Source organism: Symphalangus syndactylus, chromosome X, assembly GCF_028878055.3.
Source record: "Symphalangus syndactylus isolate Jambi chromosome X, NHGRI_mSymSyn1-v2.1_pri, whole genome shotgun sequence".
NCBI lineage: Eukaryota > Metazoa > Chordata > Mammalia > Primates > Hylobatidae > Symphalangus > Symphalangus syndactylus.
Genome location: NC_072447.2, coordinates 106,272,525 through 106,279,332, shown reverse-complemented (window position 1 = coordinate 106,279,332; position 6,808 = coordinate 106,272,525).

Here is a 6,808-nt window from a genome sequence, read left to right as displayed (position 1 = left end):
CATTCAGGACATAGGCATAGGCAAAGACTTCATGACAAAACCTCCAAAAGCAATTGCAACAAAAGCTAAAATTGGCAAATGGAATCTAATTAAACTAAAGAACTTCTGTATGGCAAAAGAAACTATCATCGGAGTGAACAGGCAACCTACAGAATGGGAGAAAATTTTTGCAATTTACCCATCTGACAAAAGTCTAATATCCATAATTTACAAGGAACTTAAACAAATTTACAAGAAAAAAAGACATCAAAAAGTGGGCAAAGTTTATGAACAGACACTTCTCAAAAGACATTTACACGGCCAAGAAACATGAAAAAAGGCTCAACATCACTGACCATCAGAGAAATGCAAATCAAAATCACAATGAGATACCATCTCATGCCAGTCAGAATGGCAATTATTAAAAAGTCAGGAAACAATAGATGCTGGTGAGGCTGTGGAGAAAAAGGAACGCTTTTACACTGTTGGTGGGAGTGTAAGCTGGTTCAACCATTGTGGAAGACAGTATAGCGATTCCTCAAGGATCTAGAACCAGAAATCCCATTTGACCCAGAAATCCCATTACTGGGTATATACCCAAGGGAATATAAAGACACATGCACATGTATGTTTATTGCGACACTATTTACAATAGCAAAGACATGGAACCAACCCAAATGCCCAACAATGATAGACTGGACAAAGAAAATGTGGTACATATACACCATGGAATTCTATGCAGCCATAAAAAGGAACGAGATCATGTCCTTTGCAGGGACATGGATGAAGCTGGAAGCCATCATCCTCAGCAAACTAACACAGGAACAGAAAACCAAACACCACATGTTCTCAGTGATAAGTGGGAGTTGAACATCGAGAACATGTGGACACAGAGAGGGGAACAACACACACCAGGGCCTTTTGGGGGGTGGGGGGTGAGGGGATGGACTTAGAGGATGGGTCGATAGGAGCAGCAAACCACCATGGCACACGTATACGTATGTAACAAACCTGCACGTTCTGCACATGTATCCCGTTTTTGTGTTTAGAAGAAATGAAGAAAAATAAATAAATAAATAAATGATATAACCCCCACTCAAAAAAACCAAAGATAATCTGACTTCTTCCTTTCCAATTTGGATGCCCTTTACATATTTATATTGTCTGATTGCTCTAGCTAGGACTTCCAGTAGTATGTTGAATAACAGCATTGACACTGGGAATCCTTGCTGTGTTCCACATCTTACAGGAAAGGTCTTTGAGTATGATACTGGCGGTGGGTCTGTCATATATGGTTTTTATTATGTTGAGATATGTTCCCTCTATACCCAGTATTTTGAAGGTTTTTATCATAAAGGGATGCTGAATTTTATCAAAATGGCTTTTCAACATCAATTGAAATAATTATATGATTTTTATCCTTCATTCTATTAATATTATGTATCACATTGATTGATTTGCATATGTTAAATCTTTGTATCCCAGGGATAAATCCCACTTGGTCATTGTGAATGATCTTCTAAAGTGTTGAATTGAGTTTGCTAGTATTTTGTTGAGGATTTTTGCATCAATATTCATCAGATATATTGGCCTATAGTTTTTGTTTTTTTGTTGTATCTTTGTCTGAGTTTGGTATCAGGTTGATATGGCCTCTTAGAATGAGTTTGGAAGTATTCCCTTCTCTTTTATTTTTCAGAATAGCTTGTGTAGGATTGGCGTTCATTCTTTAAATGTTTGGTAGAATTCAGCAGTAAAGCCATTGGGTCTCAGGCTTTTCTTTTCTGGGAGACATCTTATTACAGCCTCAATCTCATTACTTATTATTATTGTTCTGTTCAGGTTTCTTATTTCTTCCTGATTCAATCTTTGTAGGTTGTATGTGTCTAGAAGTTTGTCAATTTCTTCTAGATTTTCCAATTTATTAGCATATAGTTGCCCATAGTAGCCACTAATGATCCTTTGAATTTCTGCAGTGTCAGTTGTAATGTCTCCTTTTCTATTTCTGATTTTATATATTTGGATCTTCTCTCTTTTTTTGTTAGACTTGCTAAAGGTGTGTCAATTTGGTTTAACTTTTCAAAACACCCACTTTTGTCTCATTAATCTTTGTTTTTTTATTTCGATTTTATTTCTTCTCTAATATTTATTATTTCTTTTATTCTACTAATTTGGGGTTTGGTTTGCTCTTTCTTTTCTAGCTCTTTAAGATGCATCACTAGATTGTTTATCTGAAGTTTTTCCTCTTTTTTAAGTATTTCCTCTTTTTTGATGAAGCTATATACTTCCCTTGAGTACTGCTTTTGCTGTATTCCATAAGCTTTGGCATGTTGTGTTTGCATTATCATTTGTTTTGAGAAGTTTTTCAATATTCTTCTTAATTTCTTCATTGAACCACGGGTTATTCAGGAGCATATTGTTTAATTTCCATGTATTTGTATAGTTTCCAAAATTCCTCTTGTTATTGATTTCTAGTTTTATTCCATTGTGGCCAGAGAAAATTCTTGATATTATTTCATTTTTCTCAAAGTTTTAAGAGTCTTTTTTGTGACCTAACATATGGTCTATCCTTAAGAATGATCCATGTGCTGAGGAAAAGAATGTGTATTCTGCAGCCATTGGATAAAAAGTTCAGTGAATATCTCTTAGGTCCATTTTATCTATAATGCATATTAAGTCTGCTCTTTCTTTGTTGACTCTCTGTCTGGAAGATCTATCCAATGCTGAAAGTGGAGTGTTGAAGTCTCTAGTTATTATTGCATTGAAGCTTATCTTTTCCTTAGCTCTAATATTTACTTTATATATCTGGGTTCTCTAGTGTTGGGTGCATATATATTTAAAATTGTTATATCTTCTTACTGAATTGACCCCTTTATCATTATAGTAACCTTCTTTGTCTCTCCTTATACTTTTCGTCTTAAAATTTATTTTGTTTGATATAAGTACAGCAACTCCTGCTCTATTTTGGTTTCCATTGGCTTGGAATATCTATTTCCATCCTTTTGTTTTCAGCCTATGTATGTGTTTGTAGGTGAATTGTGTTTCTTCTAGGCAACAGATCAATGGGTCTTGTTTTTTTATCCATTCAGCTGCTCTATGTGTTTTGATTGGATAATTTATTCCATTTACATTCAATGTTATGATTGATAAATGTGGGCCTACTCCTGCTATTTAGTTAATTGTTTTCTAGTTTGTTTTGTGGTCATCTCTTCCTTCTTTCTTTCCTTCCTGTCTTCCTTTAGTGAAGGTGATTTTCACTGGTGATATGATTTAGTTTCTTGCTTTTCATTTTTAGTGTATCCATTGTATGTTTTTTGGTTTGAGGATCCCATGAGGTTTGAAAATATCTTTTTTTTTTTTTTTTTGAGACAGAGTCTCACTCTATCACCCAGGCTGAAGTGCAGTGGTGCAGTCTTGGCTCACTGCAACCTCTGCCTCCCAAGTTCAAGCAATTCTCCTGCCTCAGCCTCCTAAGTAGCTGGGATTACAGGCATGCACCACCACGCCTGGCTAATTTTTGTATTTTTAGTAGAGGCGAGATTTCACCATGTTGGTCAGGCTGGTCTCAATCTCCTGACCTCGTGATCTGCCCACCTTGGCCTCCCAAAGTGCTGGGATTACAGGCAGGAGGCACCATGCCTGGCAAAAATACCTTCTTATAACCCATTATTTTAACCTGATAACAACCTAACACTGTTTGCATAAACAAACAAACAAGCAAAAAGAAAACTAATACAAACTCTTTGCTTTAACTTTGTCCCCCTTCATTGATCTTTCTGTTGTTTCTGTATATATCTTACTGTACTGAATATGTCTTGAAAAGTTCTTGTGGTTATTATTTATGATTGGTTCATCACTTAGTCTTTCTACTTAGGATAAGAGTAGTTTACACACCACAGTTACAGTGTTATAATATACTGTGTTTTTCTGTTTCCTTACTAATTACTAGTGAGTTTTGTACCTTGATTATTTATTTACTAATGATTATTTCTTGCTCATTAATGTCCTTTTCTTTCTGATTGAAGTACTTTCTTTAGCATTTCTTGTAGGACCCATCCGGTGTTGATGAAATCCCTCAGCTTTTGTTTGCCTTGGAAAGTCTTTATTTCTCCTTCATGTTTGAAGGATGTTTTCACTGGATATATTAAATGCCTTGGGGTAGTCTTCTTTGAATTAAATCTGCTTGGTGTTCTATAACCTTCTTGTACTTGGATATTGATATGTTTCTCTAGGCTTAGGAAGTTTTCTGTTATTATCCCATGAATAAACTCTTTACTCCAATCTCTTTGTCTACCTCATGTTTAAGGCCAATAACTCTTAGATATGCCCTTTTGAGGCTGTTTTATAGATTCTATACACAGGCTTTATTGTTTTAATTCTCTTTTCTTTTGCCTCCTCTGGCTTTGTATTTTGAAATAGACTGTCTTCAAGCTCACTAATTCTTCTGAGCTTGATCAATTCTGCTATTAAAGGACTCTGATACATTCTTTAGAATGCCAGTTGCATTTTTCAGCTCTAGGATTTCTGCTTTCTTCTTTTAAATTATTTCCATCTCTTTGTTAAATGTATCTGATACAACTCTGAGTTCCTTTTCTGTATTATCTTGAATTTCTTTGAGTTTATTCTCAACACTACTGTTTTGAATTCTGTGTCTGAAATATCACATATCTCTGTTTCTCCAGGATTGGTCCTGGGTGCCTTATTTAGTTCATTTACTGTGATCATGTTTTCCTGGATGGTGTTGATGCTAGTAGATGTTCTTCAGTGTCTGGCATTGAAGAGTTAGTTATTTATTGTAGTCTTCATTGTCTAGGCTTATTTGTAGCTGTCCTTCTTGGAAAGTCTTTCCAGATATTTTAAAGGACTTGGGTATTGTAATCTAAGCTATATCTTCTATAAGGGGCACCCCAAGCCCAGTAACTCTGTGGTTCTTGTGGATAGGTACTGCCTTGTTTATCTTGGACAAGATCCAGGATAATTTTCTGGTTTAACAGGAATAGACTCTTGTTCTTCTCCTGTACTGTCTCCCAAACTGAATGTCTCTCTCTCTCTTCTGAGCCACCTAAATCTGGCAGTGGAGTGACACATGCACCCCTGTAGCCACCACTGTGACTGTGCTGCGTCACACCTGAAGCCAGCACAGCACTGGGTTTCTCCTAAGACCTGCTGTAACCACTCCCTTGCTACTGCCTATATTCACTCAAGGCCCTGTCGCTCTACAATCAGCAGGTGGTAAAGCCAGCCAGGCCTGTGTTCTTCCCTTCAGGGCAGCAAGGTCCCCCAGGCCCTTGGGTGGGTTCAGAGGTGCCATTGATGAGTCAGGGACTAGAGTCAAAAACTTTAGAAATCTACCTGGTGTTCTATGATATGGTACCTGAGCTGGCACTCAAACCACAAGATGCAGTCTGTCTCACTGTTTTCTCCCCTTTCCAAATGCAGAGGAGCCTCACCTAATAGCCACCATTGCCTCAGACCACAAGAAGTACTGTCCGACTACTGCTAATGTTCCCTTAAGAGCCAAGGGCTTTTAAGTCAGCTCGTGGTGAATGCTGCCCAGAATGGAACTCACCCTTCACAGCAGTGGGCAGCTCCCCTCTGGACCAGGGTAGGTCCAGAAATGCCTTCCAAAGGTCAACTCCTGGAATCAGAGACCTCAAGAGCCCTCTTGGTGCTCTACTCACCTGTGGCTGTGCTGGTACCTATGGTGCAAGACAAAGTCCTCTGTAATTTTCCCTCCACTTTTCTCAAGCAGAAAGATTTTCTCACTGTAGTCACCACAGCTGGTAATGTGCTGAGTTTCACCTGAAGCCAGCATGTCTCAGAGGGGAAGTCAAGGTCCTCAATGTAGTACCTGGGCATCACTTCTGGTTATTCAGGGTCCAAGAGCTCTTCAGTTAGCAGGTGATGGATGCTGCCAGTACTGGGTCTTTTTTTTTGCAAGGCAGTGGGTTCTCTTCTGGCCTATGGTGTGTCTAGAAGTGTCTTCTGGGAGCTAGGACCTGAAATGGGGATCTCATGACTCTGATCCATTCCCTCTCTTGCTGTGGCTGAGCTGGTATCCAAGATGCATGCAACAGAAAGTCCTCCCCACTCTTTCCTCTCTTCTCCTAAAGAATAAAGAAGGGGTCTCTTTCAAAGCCACAAGCTCTGCAGCCTGGGATTAGGGGAGGGGCAATGCCAACACTCCCTTGGCTGCCCCAGCTGGTGGCTCAGTTTGTCAGGTGTCCCACCAGTCCACTGTTTCTGGATCCACTTCAGCACTAGGACTTGCATAGATGTTGCAGTCCTTATGGCCTAAACTGCCTTTTAAGTTTGCTTAGAGATGCACAGCACTGTAAGTGCTTGGTGGCAAGGTTTGCAGGCACTCAAGTTTGGACTACTTGGATCAATGATTCCCCTCTGGCTAGGGCTGGTTTAAATGCTACCTTTGTGGGCAAATGACAGCTGAGTGGTTCAGTTTTCCTTACTGCTTTACCAGGACAGCACTGAATTCAATGCCTCACAATTGCTGTGTTCTTCCTTCCCCAATGCCCAGAGACATTCTGGGCACCACGCCATTGGTGGGGTTGGTGTGAGGGGATAGGCGATTCAGCATGTTTCTCTCTTTTCATTGCCTCTTTCAGTTACATGAAGTTAAAACCAGGTGCTATGGGTGTTCACCTGATTTATGGTTCTTATGAAGGTGTTTTTTCTGCATAGTTGTTAAGTTGATGTTCTTGCAGCAGGGAGTCAGGGGATTGGACAATAGGTGGATCCTTCTATTCTGCCATCTTGTTCTACCTCCTGGGTAAAATATTTGAATAGACAGTTCTCAAAAGAAGACCTACAAATG